The following is a 19,651-nucleotide window of genomic DNA, read 5'->3' on the forward strand; positions in this document are numbered from 1 at the left end:
GGAAAAAGCACTGATTTAGCCAGTGCCCGCTAAATAAAGGCATCCTTTACGCTATTCACATGGTTGATTGCAAAGCAGCACACATTACAATATCTGCTGTTTACACAGCTGCTAGATAAACAAATACGTTTTTCTGCTTCCTCTGCCTAAACAGCAGAAAATGCATACTATTTGTACACCTTACTTCATTTAATGCAGATGTAACCATTTCATTGCTACCGCCGACTAGGGCAAAAAGGCTTCAACAAATTTTCTAGCGATTGGTGATAAATCTTGTATTATTCTCCTGCTACCTCTTTAAACATTTTATTTTTTCAGAATAAGTGGCAACTCAAATGAGGTCATATTATCTAAAAATAGGGGCTACATTACCTAGGCGCCATCTGAAACAGGATGAGTTATTCATGACACAAACTCCACTGTCCTTTAAAGGAGCATGAGCTACACCAAAGATCACCATTTGTAAGCATTAAGGAATCATGGAACAAGTGAAGGTTGCAAATCCTACATACATTAGGTCTCTTTTTAGCAGATGTTGAAGGTAAACGCCACATGTTAAGTAAAAGATCATGTAAAGTATGTATGCATGGATAGCAGTTAACGGGAATTACAAGAAGTCTTTGTCTCAGAAAGGGAAGAAGTAACCATAGACACCCAGGCTAAAACCACAAGTAAGTGTGGCCTCTAAAAACTGCAATTAGTATAGAAGTAAGGGGGAGGCAAGTCAGGTTTACTATATATATTTTTTTTTACCGTTAACGCTCCATACATCTTGGTAAATCAGGAGAGCATTAAGTGATGCGACCACGTAGTACAACGCTTTCTTGCACCTTCCCTAGTACACACTGTTAGTCAGCCCCACATTTGCCCCCCACCCTCCAACAGACCTTTATCGATTCAACAGCTATTTCTGCATTTCTTCTCTTTTGGAAATCCCAATTACTAAAGTAAGTACTAGAATCAACTGTGGTACATTATCTTTGGACACTGATCTATGTATATCCAGCTAAAAAAACAATGGAATTCCAATTAAACTGTAGAATGCTGGCTCTCTATATGGTACACTAAAAAGAAGTACACTGTGCATTGACTACAGTGGAACCTCAATTGGTTAGCAGTGGCAAAAGTAAAAAGTACTAATGCTCTATTTTGTGGTAGTGTGGTGAGCAGTTAAGCTTATCAGAGGGTAGTACTCAGCATTTGTTGTACTCACAGTAGGCAATAAATGAGACACATGGTCGAAGAATACATTTGAGACCAATTTAGAAAAACAGCACTTCTCTCCATATAGATTTTGAAACCAAGAACTTTGTTATAAGGTAAGTACATTTATAAGCATAAATACTTTTCACTTGCAGAAATCGACAGTGCAATTTCAGAGTTCTTCAATGTTAACCTATGGAAGGAAAACACATTCTACACACAAGCACTTTATGACGATTCACAGGACCAGTCTTGTAGACTTAAGGTGAGTACTGGGCAAGGGTCAGGGCCACACCAACAGTTCACTCCGGACAGCACTGAGGAGGCCGGGTGCAGAGTTGCAGTATGACATCGGGTGCCCAATGTACTTCAATGAGGATTGGTACCTGTGGATTTATGCTGCAGGTTCTGGCTGTGGGGTCAGTCGGGGACAACCAACAGATAAGTTGTAAACATGGTGTGCTTGGAGACGTAGGGGCACCTTTGATTCTTTTCACCAGGGACCAGTGGCGACGGATGCAGGGGTGTCCACTGGCGTCAGGTTTCTTTGTCAAGGAGCACTAACGATTGGGGGAGGAGGGGGTCCTGTAGTCTGAGGCTGGAGGCTCCAACGTGGAGTCCAGAAGGGGTGAAACCACAGTGGACTTCAGCTCAGTAGAGCTGAGGGACGTCGCTGACACCAGGGGTCCACTTCAACTCGGGCCTGCAGTGACAAGTGCAGTGATTGCTTTAGATGTCAGGTTTCTCTCACCTCAGAGGCTGTGGGATAGGGGGCCTGTGTGGAGAGAATACCGACGACTTCAGGGAGTCCAGGAGGGGTTGAACCACGATGGACTCGGACTCTAGAGAGCTGGGAACCTTGATGGCATCGGAGGTCCACTCCCACTCAGGTCAGTGAGGGCAGGTGCAGTGGTGTCAAGTATTTGCAGTTCCTGAGGCTGTAGAGTCCTTTCTTTTAGAGGTGTTTGGAGAGCAGGTTCGCTGCTCACAGGAGTCTTTTTCAAAGGCAGGCAGTCCTCCTAGGTTTCTGGCGGTTCAGCTTCAGGATGAGCCGTCTTTTGGTGCAGAGTCCATCAAGGGTTGAAGACAGGCCGCCGGGGTTGGTACCAGGTCACCTGCTTTTTTTCTGCTCTTCTGCGGGTGCAACTCTTCTTTGTCCTTTGTCTTCTTGGGTCGCCTGGATCTGAGTTCTGGGGTTCAGGAGTGCCACCTAAATACTCAATTGAGGGTTGCTACAGGGAGTGCCAGGTGGCAGACAATGGGTTGCTTACCTTTAGGGTGACTATACCCTTTCTATGACCACTTACATTGGGAAATGGGCATAACCCTGACCCTAGTGGCCTTATTGCTATCAAATTAAGATGGAGGATATTAAAAAGTGGTGGACACTTAAGCTCTTCCAACTTTGGGGTGGGACTGCCATGAAGTGGGCACACCTCCTAATCTGCCTAATATTCCCGCCTGTCCTGCTGCCTAAAGTGGGGTAAGGACAGGGTCTTGGTCATCTCTGCCATTTGGAGAGACCTGGGTTGCATTACAAAGGCAGCGAGGTCTTTGAAGCTTCCCCCATGAAATGTCTATCCTGCCTGGGGGAGTGGTCACCACCCCCACCCAGTGCAGGCTTTTGTCTTTAGCCCCCCAGATCACTGGCTCACACCTTAGGGGGTCAGAAACATGGCTAAGGTGACTGAACTGGACAGGACCAGTCAGTTAACACACTAATAGTTGATAGTTTTTCAGGGGGCACCTCTAAGGTGGCCTCTGGGTTCATGCATCAGTAAGTCAAACACTGGCATCACTGTGGATTCACCAATATGAGATGTTTGATACCAAACATCCCTATCTTCAGTGAAGCCGTCATGTAGCTGGGGAACTCGTAGTGACCAGTGTCAAGCACATGTATTTGAAATGGCTTCTCTGGTCACTTACTATGTCTGAGAATCAACAAAGACATAGCAGGAGCATATCTGCTCTGGCAGATTTGCCCTCACATGTTATATTATGCACCCTGCCTTAGGGCTGCAAGGCCTGCTAGAGGGGTGAGTTAAATATATTGCATGCAGTGTTAGGAGACATGGAACACAGGCTGTGTGCCATGTTGTGTTTTCATTTTGGTTTGCACCAAGAAAACACAGCCTGTCATGTGCTTGTGAGTGGTTCCTTAGGGTGGCACTATTCGTGCTGCTGCCCTGAGGGACCTTCTTTAGTACCACAGACCCTAGGTACCAGGAGTACCCCTTGCTAGCGACTTACAGAGGGTGCTAAAGGTTTTGTCAATTGGGTAAACGACTGTTCAGTTATGGGAAAGGAGATCTGGAACTCAAGACCTGGTTAGTAAGAACCCAGTTCACTTTCAGTCCAAATTACATCAAATACCTGTCAAAATGTGATTTGGAGGGCTATCCATGCCAACAATGGTGCTTTCCTACATGACCCCACCCCCAAATGAAAAATAATTAAACTTACCCATCTTCAGAGAGTCTTCATCTTCTAAGTGGCAGAAGCTGGAAAGGTCTTCTGCATTGGCATGGTGAGTCCCAGGTCTATGTTTCACTGAAAAGTCCATTCCCTGTAGGTATATGGAAGGAAGTGAGAGCCAAACAAGACCTTAGCTTCTTCAGGGACCAAACCACAGGCAAAGCTTTCCCTGTCAATGGCACACCAATGCTGCTCTCTGGGGAATCACCTCCTCCTATTGAAAGCAACAGGTTTGTCATTGCCATCATCGCCGTTTTGGGATAGGACTGCTCCTATCCCATGTTCAGAGGCATCCGTCTACACTATGAGCTGCTTTGTGTAACCTGGAGCTTTTAGAACAAGTGCTGAGAACATTGCTTCATTTAAGGTGTCAAATGTCTTTTAACAGCTCACTGCCCAATTTACCATTTTAGGCACATTTTTGGAGGTCAGTTCTATGACAGGTGCCACAATGGTGACATATCTTTCACAAACCTCCTGCAGTACTCAGTCAAGCCAAGAAATGCCCTGATTTGGATCTGTGTATTGGAGCTACCCAGTCCAGAATTGTCTGGATCATGGGTTTTAGTGGTTGAACCTGGCCTCCACCTACAAGGTGACCCAAGTATACAAACTGGCCCTGCCTATCTGGCACTTGTTTGCCTTGATAGTGAGGTCTGCATTTTTCAGAGCCTCTAGGACCTTTCCAAGGTGGATCAGGTAATCCTGCCAGGTAGAGCTAAAGACAGCAATATCATTAAGATATGCTGCACTAAAGCCTTCTAACCCAGCAAGGACTTTATTCACCAACCTTTGGAGGGTGGCAGTGGTGTTCTTCAATCCAAAGGGCATAAAAGTAAACTAATATTGCCCATCAGGAGCAGAGATTGCCGATTTCTCTTTTGCTCCAGGGGTAAGACCTATCTGCCAGTGTGAGAAGAAAAAAGTACTGAGATATTTGGCTACCCCTGTCAATTAGTTCACCAGCCCTAGGAATTGGGTGAACATCCATTTTGGTCACAGCATTGGTGTCCCTAGAGTCCACACAAAACCTAATTTATTTATTTCCACCGTGAGAATGAGACTTGGGGACTAAAACAACTGGGCCGGCCCATGGACTCTCAGATTGCTCAATGACTCCCAATTCCAGCATCTTGCTGACTTCAGCTTTGATGCTCTCTTTGACATAATCAGACTGTCTGTAGATTTTGTTTTTGACAGGCAGGCTGACCTCTGTGTCCATATGTGTAGAACAGGTGGTCTGACCAGGGGTCAAAGAGAAGAGCTCAGCATACTGCTGCAAGGCTTGCTTGCAGTCAGTCCGCTCTTGTTCAGTGAGGGTGTCTGAAAAGACCACTCTCTCCACTGCAGCATATTTTGGGTTGCTGGAAAAGAGATCAGTGAAAGACTTACTCTCAGCTTCCTGTCCCTCATCAGTGACCATGAGCAAGGTCCTTCCAACTGTGTCATGATAAAGTTTAAGGCAATTGACATGGATGGAACTCCATGGATCCACCAGTGCAGCCTTTTAGTCATACCAGAGCTTCTGGAGCTCTTGCATGGCCTCAATGTTTTTAGACGCTTTCTCCATGTTCTCAGCCATTATGGAGTGAAGGCCAAGTACACAGTCCACAATATCCTGTTTGGGTTCTCTGAAATCTCTCTCCCATCCCTTCTTCACCAGACAAAGTGGTACCCTCACAGGATGCTGAAACAGAAGTTCAAAGGAGGAAAACCCTACCCCCTTCTGTGTCACTTTCCTGTAAGCAAAACCCAGGCATGGAAATATGAAATCCCATCTCCCCTTGAGTTTCTCAGGGAGTCAACCAATCATACCTTTCAATGTATTGTTGAATCTCTCAGCAAGGCCATTGGTTTGTGGCTGGTACGGGGTAGTGAACGTATAGGTCACACCACATTCAGCCCAGATGTGTTTCAGGTAGCCAGACATGAAGTTTGTACCTCTGTCCGACACCACCTCCTTTGGAAAGCCCACTCTGGTAAAGATAGCAATGAGGGTCCTAGCTAATGCAGGGGCAGTAGTAGTCCTTAGGGGAATTGCTTCATGATACCTGGTTGCATGATCAGGGTGTGGCATTTAATAAAATGTCTACTTGTTCATGGGACAGGTTGCTTCTTAAATCTACTTGTCCTGTAAAAAAATCTACTTGTCCCTTTGGTGCCACGACACATTATGACAGCAATCTCTTCATGTGAGAGCTCTGATAACAGCCTCTCTGATTATGCCAGGGCTACTACTGTAGTAGGGCTTGAATACTTGCAATTGCAATCCCTACTATAGCAATTTTCTTATTTTACCTCCTTTCTGCAGATCTACATACTGGGGCTGGAGGAAGCAGTAAGCAATAGTTCCAGGGCTAAAATGCTTTTAAGTCTGCAAACTTACTAACTTGCATGTTTTAAGGATTTTCACCAGCTCTTCTCTAATCTTTTCCCCATAATGAAAAAGGTTGGACATTTACTCCTGATAATGGCAGAAGTAGAAGTTCTTTCAGAGTTGGGAAAAAAGTTGCTGGAGGAAAATTAAATTAGTAAAGGTTCAATAGATTTTCACAGGAGCAAATCTACACATGGAGATTTGCTGGTGCTAAAATACAGTTCACATATATTTTCTAGGTGTCAGATTTCCTGGTCTACTTCTGTAATTCCTTGTGAATTCAACAAAGCCACTAGTACAATGACATAAACCATGAGTGCACTTTTGTGACTCTCTTTAAGAATACGGTCTCTAATTAGGTCTGACATTAACTATGACATTTTGTTTATATTAAACTTCTATTTCTCTATTTATTGTCTGGCTTTACTGTGAGTGATCGCATTCGCTCTTCCACAAGGAGCATATTGACACACAAAGCAGTTTAGTTCAGTGCAAGGAAGTACAGTGGCAATCAGTGGCGTAACGAACTTGGATGGGGGCCCCCTGCAAAGCAAATGGAGCCCCCCCTCCAGATTCACTCAGGGCAGGTGCTGTGTTGATGGGGCCTCTTCAAGGGAGGCTGCGGGGCCTTTGATACACCACTGGTGGCAATGTGTGCTTTTGAGACCAAAAACTTTTTTTCTTTCTGCCAGTGTTTGTTACGATGGTGAGGGCCGGGCAGCTCCCACAAAAATAAAGTGTTACAAAAGACATCTCAAAACAAAAAACGCATTGTCGAAACCAAAAGACTCACAATTTTTTTTTTGGATCAGTTGGCTTTGCCAGTGCTTGTTTATTTTCATGCTTCCCATAATCTTCTTGAAAATGGTTACACTGATGTTTCCATTAGGAATATTTTCTGGAAATACTAGCGTGCATCAACACATTTAACTAAGCGAAGCTTCAAAGAAATAGCACCTACATTTTAGTACTTGCATTTTTTTCTGAACATTTTATTTTGAAAGAAAAGAATCACAACCTCTTACTTACAAGCTTCTGCAAATATATGCATCTAATCAGAGACCATTCTGGGAGCATTAAACTTAGCCTCATATTGTTAAATTTTTCAAACATGTGTGTACACTATTTTTTTTTTTTTATTGCGATCGCTGCCAGTAGTGCAGTGTGACCTTAAAACGTTTATTTACAGTGCTCACCCTGATAATAAATGCTTTTCATTAATGAACCATAAATACAAGTTCGAACAGCATTAACAAATGGACATACATATTACCTCAACTGCACAGTTCCATTCTCTATAATCTGGCAGCCAAAGGGTTTGTGCTGCATGGGGTTGGGCCTACTTGTTCCAAGGACAAAATAAACATGAAAACTTGTTGCCCAAACAATATGTCCCAGGCGTTGGGCAATAGGAATTCCACATCCCTGATGATCCACTACAATCAGTATAAATCAGTTTCCTGATGCACTTTGAGGGTCAATGGGACTGACAATGTCAATCCCTATCCTTTCATAGGAAACTCAAACCACAGGAAGGGAAATTAAGGGGGCCTTTGGGTGGCAACCTGTTTTGCCACTGGCTTGACAGGTAGAACAGGAGTTACAAACTTTCTTCACCTTCTGAGACATACCTGGCCAGTAGAAGTGGTTCGCCAACCTACTCAATGTTTTAGACTGGCCAATATGCCTAGCTAGGGAGATATCATGGGACGAAGTGAGGAGAAACTCTCTAAACTGCTGAGGCACTACCACTCTTCTAGTGGCAAAAGGTTTGGGGTCTCTGGCCTCAGTAAAAAGGATCTCCTCCTCCCAATGGGTCCTGTGGGAGCCACTTACTTCACCTTTTTCCTTATCAGTATCTTCTTGTCTCAGGCCTTCAAGAGTGGGACAGGTCCTCTGCCCATAGCACAGATCCTCCCTAGAGGGTCCCAATGAGCCCAAGAGCTCTGCTGTATAAGGCCCAAGCTCCTGGGGCTCAGTTCTCTCTGGTACTGATATGTCTTCTCTCTGAGGTGAGGGGACCTAATCTGGCATCTGTTTGGAAGCAGGTTTCCCAGACTTCTTGCTATTTCTCTTTACAGGGTCGGCCATTTTTCCAGACTCCAAATCAACTTTTTCACCCAGGGCTTTACTTTGTGCTCTGTTTTTGATGCAAACCCATTTAGGTATCCCCAGCATATCTGCATGGGTTCTCCTTCCAACCTCAGTCTGTGCTGAGGACTCCAGATCATTGCTTAGCAGACAGTGTACAGGGATTGCAGGTGATACCACCACCTTCATCTGGCCAGTAACCCTTCCCCATTCTAAGGATACCATCGCCATGGGATTACCTTAGCCTGATTATTAGCACCGAGGACTGTGTATGTCTCATCAGTTAAGTATTGATCTAAGGACACCAGCTGCTCAGTCACCATGGTGACACTGGCACCAATGCTTCCCAGTGCTTCAACCCTCATCCATTAATATGTATGTGGTTGTTGTCTGTATTTTCCAAGTTACTGGGCAGACGACCAGGGCAACTACATCTACCCCACCCTCCAAGACTAGAGTTGCCTCAGTAGGCTCACTAACATGGTCAGGGCCCACCTGGAATCCCTTCTAGAAACTTACCACTGCATTTACTGCAGGTACACTACAGGCATTCTTTTTGTTGGGATAGGTAGGGTCTCCAGTTCGGTGTCTAACAGCCTTGCAGTAATGGCAACAAGTCTTTTTGGAATCCCTGTTCTTCCCATTGTACCCATCCTTGGATTGTCAGGAGTCTCGGGCCCACCCTCCTCTGCAGGTTTTGGGGGGCCTTTAGAAGACTCTTTCTTTTATCTTTGTTCTGGTTACCACCTTTCCCTTGAGGGGGCTTCTTAGCCTCCTTTTTGTGGTCTGCTCCACCAGTGGATGTTCTGGTCACCAATGTCTTGACCCAGTCGTCTGCCTTCTTCCCCAACTCTTGAGGAGAGAGTGGAGCTGGGTCTAACATGTACTTGATGTAACCTCTGTTGCACACAATTACTTAAAAGATGCTCTTTCATCAATAAATTGTAAATCCCCTCATAATCAATCACATTCTTACCTTTTAACCAGCCACCTAGTGGATTTACTGGAATGTCTGCGAAATCACCCAGAACTGAGTTTTTCAAGTCTCTCTGAACTTGACCATGTACTCTTCAGGAGTAAGCCTGAAGCTCTCAATCAAGGTGTCCTTTACGAGGTCATGTGACCTAGCATCTGCCTCATTCAGTGTCAGGAGTCTCTCCCTGCATTTTCCTGAGAAACGTTACCAAAGGAGAGAGCTCCAGTGTTGTTTGCTAAGCTCTCTGGAAACACAGTCCCTCTAAAAAGCTGTGAACCACTTGGTGACATCATCAACATCCTCATATTTTGAGACACTCCCTTTGGGGATTTTATGGTCAAAGAACCCTACTCTGTCATTAGTTATAAAGTTGTTGTCCCCGTTCATAGGTGCTAATCCTATCTCTGCTATTTTCCTTTCTATGGCCAGTAGCTTGTTCTCCAGAGCAATTCTTTGAGCTTCCCTCTCTAAAATAATCTCATCTTCAGAGAGTTCTTCTCTGGATCTCAAGGGACCTGAGCCATCCTCACTAGAGGGAGGTGCTCTTGGCACCTGGGGATGTCCTCTCTTTTAAGTGGTCAAGGGTCCAGCTTCTCCTACTCACTCAATTTGCCCTAGTCATCGGGGTCAGTGGCCCCATCAGTAGGATGGGCCTCTTCATACTCTGCCAACTGATCCTGGAGCTTTACAGTGATGAGGTTTGAGCCGGTTTTAATTTTATACCCTTTGCAGAGGGCTCTTAAATGCTTATGAGAAAGCTGGAGGTAAGGGGTAAGGTCACGTTCCTTATTCACACACTCTGGTGTACTCAATATTGTTCAGAAGTTGGGACCTTTTTGAGCTAGACAAAATTCCTAACCCAGATTTTACAGTTCTAACTAAATAAGTTTTTAAACGTACTTAACCAAGGCCATTACAGTTACTTTTAAGAATTTGGAAAAAAATACCCAATTCAAACAATCAAATTATCTAAAGGCAATTTTTGGATTTATTCGTGTAGTCACTTATTGACCAAGTGGTATCAGCAAATGCAAAGTTGCAGATCACACCACTGTTCCACCAATGTAGGAATCTAGCTCTCTAAAAAGAAGTACACTGTGCAGAGATTCCAGTGGATCCCCAAATGGTGTGCAGAGGCAAAAGTACATAGGACTAATAATGTTTTGTTTTGTAGTAGCATAAGCAAGTTAGGCTTTTCAGAAGGGACTGTGAAACATTTGCTGTACTCACAGAGGCAATAATTGAGACACACACTCAAATAATAATTCTGAAACTAATTAATAAAAATAACACTTTTTATATATATTGTGAGCCCAAGAACTTAATTATAAAGTAGGTATATTTTTAAGCATGAAAACTTTTTGCTTGCAAAAATCAACAGTGCAATTTCAGAGTTCTTCAGTGTTAAGCTATGGAAGGAAAACACATTCAGCAAACAAGCACTTCACAACGACTCACAGCACCAATCTTGTAGACTTAAGGTAAGTACTGGGCAAGGGTCAGGACCAAATCAAAAGTGCATGGGGCAGCCAGGTGCAGTACGGTGTTGGGTGCCCCATATATTTCAATGTGGATTGGTCCCCGTGGATTTAGGCTGCAGGCTCTGTCTGGGGGTGCCAGTTAGGGACAACCAACAGGTACGTTGCAAACATGCAGTGCTCAAGACGTAGGTGCCCTTATGGTCCTCTTCACCAGGGCCCAGGAGCAACAGATGCAGGGGTGTCCTTTGCCGTCAGGTTTCCTTGTCCAGGAACACTTGCAGTTGGTGAGGTCCTGTAGTCTGAGGCTGCAGGCTTCATCGTGGAGCTCAGAAGGGGTAAAACCACAGTGGACTTGAGCTCAGGAGAGCTAGGGGACTTTGCTGACCCCAGGGGTCCAATTCAACTCGGGACAGCGGCGACTGGTACAGTAGTTGCTTTAGATGTCAGGTTTCTCTCACCTCAAAGGCTGCGGGAGAGGGGGCCTGTATGAGGAGCCTACAGGTGACTTCAGGGAGTGCAGGAGGGGTGAAACCAAGATGGACGTGGACTCTGAGGATCTGGGGAACCCTGTCAGCACCGGAGGCATACTTCAACACAGGTCAGTGAGGATAGGTGTAGGGGTGACTTCAGGTGTCGGGTCTTTGCAGTTCTGGAGGCAGTAGAGTCCTTTCTTTTAGAGCTAAATTGGGGAGCAGGTCCGCTGCTAACTGGGAATTTGAGTCTTTTTCAAAGGCAGGCATCAAGGTTTGAAGACAAGCCAGCGGGGCTGGTACCAGGTCAGCTGCTTCTTTTCTCCTCTTCTGCAGGTGCAACTCTTCTTTTTCCTTTGTCTTCCTGGGTCAACAGGATCTGAGTTCTGGGATTCAGGAGTACCACCTAAATACTCAATTTAGGGGTGGCACAGGGAGTGCCTGGTGGCAGCCAAAGGGTTGCCTACCTTTAGGGTGACTATACCCTTTCTATGACCACTTCTGTTGGGAAGTAGGCATAACCCTGACCCAAGTGGCCTTATTGCTTCCAACATAAGATGGAGGAATTTTAAAAGTGGTGTCCATTTCAACTTGGTCTCCTTAGGGGTGGGAATAGCATGAAGTGGGCACACCTCCTACTCTGCCTAATTTTCCCACCTGTCTTGCAGTCAAAAGTGGGGTCAGGACAGGGGGGATGGTCATCTCTGCCATCTGAGGAGACCTGGGTCGCATCACAAAAGGAGCTAGTCCTTTGAAGCCTTCTGCCCTGAAATGTCCATCATGCCTGGGGGAATGGTCATCAACCCCACCCAGTGCACTTTGGACCCCGAGAGCACTGGGGCTCACCTTTGGGGGTCAAAAACATGGCTACGGTGGCTTAACTGGTCAGGACCAGTCAGTTAACACAATAGTAGTTGGTGGTTTTTCAGGGGGCACCTCTAGGGTGCCCTCTGGGTGCATGATTCGGTAAGTCCAACACTGGCATCACTGTGGATTCACCAATACGAGATGTTTGACACCAAACATCCTTATCTTCAGTGAAGCCATCATGTAGCTGGGGAACTCGTGGTGACCAGTGTCCAGCACATGTATTTGAAATGGCTTCCCCGGTCACTTACTATGTCTGAGAATCGGGAAAGACATGGCAGGGGCATGTCTGATTGTGCAGATATGCTCTTACATGTAACATAATGCACCCTGCCTTAGGGCTGTAAGGCCTGCTAGAGGGGTGACTTACATGTATTGAATGCGTTGTTAGGGGACATGGTACACAGGCTGTGTGCCATGTTGTGTTTCATTTTGGGCCGCACCAAGACACACTGCCTGCAATGGCATGTGCTTGGTGAGGGGTTCCTTAGAGTGGCACAATTTGTCCTGCAGCCCTGAGGGACCCTCTTTAGTACCCCAGGCCGTAGATACCAGGGGTACCATTTACTAGGGCCTAAAGGTGCTAAAGGTTTTGCCAATTAGGGAAACAACTGTGCAGTTTTTGGGAAAGAGATCTGGCACTGGGGACCTGGTTAGCAGGAACCCAGTGCACTTTCAGTCGAAATTACATCAGATACCTGGAAAGGGTGCTTTCCTACAAACACCATAACACGTGGATAACAAATCCAAGAATGCAGTTTGCTAGCTGTTCAAATATTAACAGTCCAGTCAACGGATCTAGTAGAAACCTCTTTGGGTCGAGCCTGACTCCGCAGCTGTCTGCAATCCATGTTAGGCCCATATGTACAAAATTCAGCTTTTTCATTTCCTAAATAGTGAATCCTAAGAAATCGCTATTTAGGAAATGCAAACTGGAATGTATAAAATTAGCGATTTCCTAATAGCGATTCTTATGGAGTAGGAATCCCTATTAAGAAATTGTTATTTAGGAAATGCTAAACCATTCGTTCCTTTAGGTATGAATGGTTTTGCTTTTCCAAATTTCCGACTTGCTAATAGGAAATTGCAAACTTAGAAATGCAAAACCAAGGGTGCTTAAGGGCCTAAAGCCCCCTTTGATGCACCCCCCCAAAAAAAGGACCAACATGTAAAGAGCACAAATGCCCTAGGGACAAGTGTGCGCTCTATGGCATTTAAAAAAAAAAAAAAAACACTTATGGGATTTTTTTTTTTTTTTTTTTTTTTTTTTTTTTTTTTTAAATTGCACATGGTTACCATTGGATTGCATCCGATGGTGATAGCATTTCCTAAATGCCCATTTTGCATTTAGAAAATGCTCTGTACATGTGCTTAGGAAATAGCAAATAGGAAATCCCTTTCTGTGATTTTCTATTTAGGGAATCATAAAATGCTATTTCGACAAGGTAGAAACTGCATTTTGCTACTGCGTTTAGGCCAGTTAACATGTGGAAATGCAGTATTGCATTTCCTAAAAGACCAAAATTGTGATTTGGTTCATTAAGAAATGCAATATCCTTTTGTACATCTGGCCAATTGTTACCATATCTACAAAATACTCTTACAGTGGGCATGGGCTACATACAGAGGCATGCACCATCTCACTTCATGCTGTTTGCTGTATCATTCTATGTTTCAGGAAGTTCTTACATTGGAATACATGAAGGACAATGCCACATTTTAAAAGTACACATATGCTGCTTGTTACATTCAGTTTCTTATCTCATATATGGCTGTTGTAAAGAAACAATCCCATTTTGCTATTTTTTTCAGCATTGCAAAAGGCAATAGAGCAGGCTTTAGTGTGATAAAAAAAAAGCATTTGTGCTTGCAAAGCATGTAAATGGTATGAAATAATAATAACTATAACAATGTTCTGCAGGTGTTTGGGTGACCCTTCTCGGCTACATATGGAGGAGTACTTACTTCAGAACTATTTCTTTTCTGGAGAAGGATTCATCGAGAATTATTTCAACACAATAGGCAATAATTAATGTTGTGAGGAGGGAATATGTCAATAACTGGAAGAATACATTGAGACTTTACAGAATAATAACAACTGACTCACTTGTACATTACTTTAACATCATTTGAAAATACAGGGTGGTTTCTATTGCAAAGTGGGTGAACACTCAGGTACTGAAGTATATTTCCTTAGGATGCAGTGGCAATTTCCAAGGACCTAAGCATAAATAGTGATTAAATTGTGTTGCATGCTTCAGGATAAACATACCACCAATTGCCACGTACCTTATCAAAAAACAGCACCTCAGTGGTCATCATGAATGGCATGGAAACACTTGCCACATAGGATCAAGGCAAAGAAAACACACTTTAAGCCATGCACCAACATGCTGTAGAGTGCTATCCGTGTGGATAACAACATCAGAACCATATATATGGGTAGTAAGCACTACAGAAATGCTGCAATGCATTACATTTCCTCACATCCAAATAAAGTGGTTTCTTTCTACAGTTTTACATCCTCATATTGCATTTTATCTCAAAAGGCCACCTGCCACTATAATCCTAAAATTCTGCATTAAAAATAACACTTGATTTCAAACTATCAGTAGTATCCCTCTCCTTTCTGTAGAATCACCCACACTTTATCCTCTACCCTCTGCACACCTCCCCTTTTTGAGTCTACCCTACTTTATATCGCATAAGTCTGCCTTATTCTATATTATTGTATTTATGTAAATTGCCCACACCTCATTCATTTCACAGATCAGAACTTCTCAGTCTTTGAAACCACATTCCTGCAACCCAACAATACCTAAAGTCTGATTACAAGTTTCACGGTCCTAGGACCGCCAAACTCCCAGTGGCTGTCCGACCACCACAATCCTGGGGGGCAAACCACCAGATTACGATCCTGGTGATTGGACCGCCAGGAGACCGCCGCCTCCGTCGGGATCAGGGGTCCCGACAGGCTGGCGGCGGTGAAAGTTGTGGTTAACTACAGCGGTGCCGAGTTTGTGCTGATCACGACTTTCCTTTCCTACAGCCTTTTCATGGAGTGGTCCCCGTCATGAAAAGGCTGGCGGAAAGGTAGAGTTGGGGCCACAGGGGGGCCCCTGCACTGCCCATGGCCATGCACTTCATTATTTGTGTCTGCCATGCAGACAGTGCACATTCTGAGGGTGCTGTGTGCAACAGCATTGGCCTCGGCACTGTGAGGGAGCCGAGGCCAATGCTGCCGCACTGCTTCCGCTGGTCAGCCAACAGAAACATCGTAATACAATGGTGGGGAGCTTGCCGGTTTGACAGCTGCATCCCCACCTTCGGGTGGTCAGACTGCCAAACTCATAATAAGGCCCTTAGTCTTCTCTAGTCTACCTATTCACCACACCAAATATCTGACTGAACTTGCATGTGTCCCCCCATTAATGATCACACCAAACTTCCAAAATGTAATCTGCCACAAAATAATGGAGCAAATGTAAGTAAGGACTGATTTCTTGGCAGTACGAGACCAACACCAATAACCAAAAATAAAACTCTGGATTGACCATTAATGTTGAGTTCAAGAGTACAGTGATACGCGTCACAGAGTGTTTTAACGCCTCATCAAGAATAGTAAGCGCTGCATAGATAAAATTACATGGCAATACAATACTACCACATACCGACAAAATGAATGAATGTAGCCAGCATGCACCTCCATTGCTGCGAGCTTCTGACAGTATATTCGAGACAGGCATGGTTGGTCCAAATAAAAGGGGTTATGCCACTCTCAGAATAACTACATACAAGGACCAAGTGAAAGAGCCACAAAAGATATGAGCCACTTCTCGGCTGGACACGAAATCATCGAATATCACACAATTTAAATGGAGTAGATTAATTGGCAAGGAGGAAAGACATGTTGGAACCTTCGCTTCACTGAAATATATGGTTGTTTTTTTCGGTTTTTTTTTAAAGCACGAGAAGCAGAGAACAGCACAAAAATGTGTATTTTCAGTTCACGGAGGTCAGTTGATAACCAGAGGTACTACCAGGCATGTTTGTCACAGTTCGACGGTTTGCTGTGTCTAGTAGGGGCAGAGACTGTCTGGTCCGCTCAACACAAATGCTTCCTCACCTTGATACTACTGTTCCATTCCACTAGGATCCGAGCCGTGCAGCCAGTGCAGTGCCCGCCGTTTCTGGCGCTGTTGCTGCTTTACATAGTCATATTCTCTCTTCCGCCCTGATGTCCAGCCATGCACACTCCTCACTGCTGCTGGTGTTTTGACATTTCGCCCTGCGAACTGTCCAGTGAAGGAAGTGAGCATGCGCGCCGGGGACTCAGAGCATCCAAGGAAACCCCAACAACTGATAGGAGGGAGGCGGGCTGCGGAAGAGCTCACTGGTGCTAGACCTACACGCCGCCATTTCTGAAAGGAGGATTGAAAAGCAATATAAACATTCCTGCGTAAAAATAAAGACAACACACTAAGATTTCTAAAAATAATTAGGGCCTATTCCTTTTTCATACACTACCATTAAAAGCACACATCTTACTGTTCTTATTAGGAAGCGTGCTTTTGTCCTCATTGAAAGTATATCCCTGTGTATGTACGTAGTCTGAAAAAGTTCGTTATTATTTGACCATTTTAGCAATATTTTTGTTTTCTTAGTGAAAATATTTGTATTACATCACTGCTGAGGGTGTTCGCGCAGGCAGCTTGCAGCTTTCCTCAAGCGGGCTCCCGAATGCTGCCAAGTTTGACCTTTTGCAGGTTAGCTCCGCCCTAATCCAGGATTCATTCGCTCTGTCTTCTGTAGTCGAACTCGCCTTCTCAATGCTCTGTAGAAAGTATTTGAGGCTGAAACGTCCATGGCTATTGACCAGCTCATTACTCCACTGAGATCACTTTCTAAAGTGCTGTATCGTAATATGCGAGTTTAAAGTTGCAGCACAGGAAAAGCCTTGAAACTCTTACATGAAATATTTATTGGCTCAAGTCAGCGTTTTCGCTCGGTGCTGCGTGTCCCTCGCGTTCTGTAAAACCCGCCTATATTTGCAGTCCTGCTACATTGATCATTGGGATGTGTCTTTTTATGGGAAATGCATAGACGACAGCGAAAGAAATGGACATGGTAGTGTCAGAAGGCTACATGTCGTTATGTTTTTTCATAATTACAACTTCTGTACAACCCTAAGGTTATTTTCACCCTGAAACACACGTTGGTGCCGAATCGTGAAACTGGCTAACGCACTTGAACGGTTAGTGAGCTTTTTAAATAAATATGTTTCTTTAATAAAGAGGTGGATTTTATGCAGTGTCGGATTGGGAGCACAATTATGTCCTGTCACTCCCAAAAAAGTGTCCAATAATCGATATTTAAGAAATGCAAAATGCTATGTACAAAGACACCGATTTCCTAGGACTCTCTATTAGGAAATCAGTATTAAGAAATCCCATTCCATTTGAGTCAATGGGCTGGTTTTGCATTTCCTAAATAGCAATTTCTTATTAAGATATCGCAATTTAGGAAATGCAAAACAAGGGATAGCAATGAGGAAAAGGCCCCCCTTGATGCACCCCAAAAATAGGGTTGCACCTTTAGAGCACAAATATGCCTAGGGGGCATGTGTGTGCTCTATTGCAATTAATAAAATCACTTTAGGTTGCTTTTTTAAAAATTGCACCTGGTTAATTGCATTTCCAAAATGGCCAAATAGCAATTTGGAAATACATGGTACAACAGAATAAGAAATGCAAATAGCCAATTCTGGGAATTGTAAACTGAGATTTCTACAGGGAAGAAATTTCAATTTGCGACTCCTTAAAGGGCTTTGTACATTAGAAATGCCCAGTTTGCATTTCTTAACAGCCTGAAATACCAAATTGGACCGTTAGGAGATGCAAACCGACTTCGTACATCTGGCCCTTAGTGATTTGCTGAGAATCACAGGATGTTGAGCTCCAACATCAGCAGCTCTGACTAGAATGCTACCCTATTGCCCTCATTATGACATTGGCGGTAAATGCCGCTTACTGTCACGGTGACGGCCACCAACATACCGCTGTGGTGGCAAATATCCGTTCGCCATATTATGACACACACCAATCCGACTGAATACAGCCACATACACAAATCCGCCAGCTCAAAGGTCGGTGATAAATTGGCGGTACCAACACCCAGACCGCTACGCCAACAAAACAACGCCTATCACATTATGACCCACAAATCACCACGGTGGACATTCAACAGCGGTAAACCATTGGTGGTACATACCACCGCGCTCAGAATGGACACCCACATACAAAAACAACACTACATTGGCCAATACTAAAAACACACACGTGACATTCATACACCCACCACACCCACACCACTATATAACAAACACCCACATTACCCGCAACCCTTTACGAATACAAATCATTGCCACAAGACTAACACCAAGACCACTGCAACAACTAGACACACACCACTTGCACCCATACATCCCTCACGCACCCCACATCATACATCCCACCATATTACTCAACACACTCTCACCAACACACACCACACAACACCCATGTCCCCATAAAGGCACCCCTGTTTCACTGATGAGGAGCTAAGGGTCATGGTGGAGGAAATTGTTAGGGTAGAGCCACAGCTGTTTGGAGCACAGGTACAGCATATATCCATTGCAAGGAAGATGGAGCTATGGCGGAGAATCGTGGACAGAGTGAACGCAGTGGGACTGCACCCAAGAACAAGGGATGACATCAGGAAGAGGTGGAACAACCTACGGGGGAAGGTACGTTCCATAGAAGCAAGACACCAACTCGCCATACAGAGGACTGGTCATGAACCCCCACCTTCTCCCCCACAGCTCACAGCATGGGAGGAGCAAGTCTTGGCAATATTGCATCCTGAGGGACTCACTGGAGTAGCCAGAGGACTGGACACTGGTAAGTCAACAATTACAACTTATCACCTCCCATACCTGCATGCCATCTCACACCCTCACCGCCACTGCCATCACTCCACTCCATCCCACATACTGCACCTACGCATATGACTAAGCCCAATGCCAAGCCCTGCATGCTATACCAATGCATGGACAGCCTTTCCAGCCCTGTGTGGACACCCATCACCAAAGCATACACAGCATAGGGAAACTAACAATCCCACAATACATCACCATATGCATGCATAAGGTGGCAGGGCAACACCAACAATAGAGGGGAAGCCAGGAATGTACAATATGTCACGCACATGAAGCATAATACATCACTAACATCCCCACAGGTACCCCAGCCAGTGTCAGCGGAGAGGAGATGCCACAACTATGCGGTCCCCCAACAGAAGATGCCCCCAGTGATGACAGTAACTCTGGATCTGGATGACCTACCTGGCCCATCAAGGACCACTGGACAGCCTGTCACCCAAGCCCACTCACAGTCCACCACAGAGCCTCCCCCTTCAGTATCCAACACCACTGCACCCTCCCGGCGTACCCACACATCTGTCCCCAGGACACATCTCTCAGCAGTGTACCCATCTCTACAGGGACCTCAACCACACTTCATACCCAAGACAATCAGGGACCTGGAGTCAGTGGCAGTGGGCACACCATTCAGGAGAAAGAGGCACAGGCCTACAGGGACACTTGGAAGCCTGCTGTGTGCCAGCGGGAGGACAGGACCAGCGAACCGACTCTCCAGGAGGCAGTCTCCCA

At 44.9% G+C, this 19,651-nt stretch overlaps 1 protein-coding gene across 3 annotated transcripts in view; it reads right to left on the reverse strand.

Moving 5' to 3' along the window:
• RMDN2 (regulator of microtubule dynamics 2) overlaps window positions 1-16,277 on the reverse strand; it is a 516,997-nt gene extending 500,720 nt beyond the window's left edge. The window contains exon 1 of one of the 3 annotated variants that reach the window (XM_069234474.1): window positions 16,070-16,277. The gene's annotated coding sequence lies outside the window, so the exon portion shown is untranslated. The remainder of the gene's footprint in view (window positions 1-16,069) is intronic. The other 2 variants (XM_069234475.1, XM_069234476.1) reach the window with 2 other exon arrangements.
• Between the last annotated feature and the right edge of the window lie 3,374 nt (window positions 16,278-19,651).

Source organism: Pleurodeles waltl, chromosome 5, assembly GCF_031143425.1.
Source record: "Pleurodeles waltl isolate 20211129_DDA chromosome 5, aPleWal1.hap1.20221129, whole genome shotgun sequence".
Taxonomy (NCBI): domain Eukaryota; kingdom Metazoa; phylum Chordata; class Amphibia; order Caudata; family Salamandridae; genus Pleurodeles; species Pleurodeles waltl.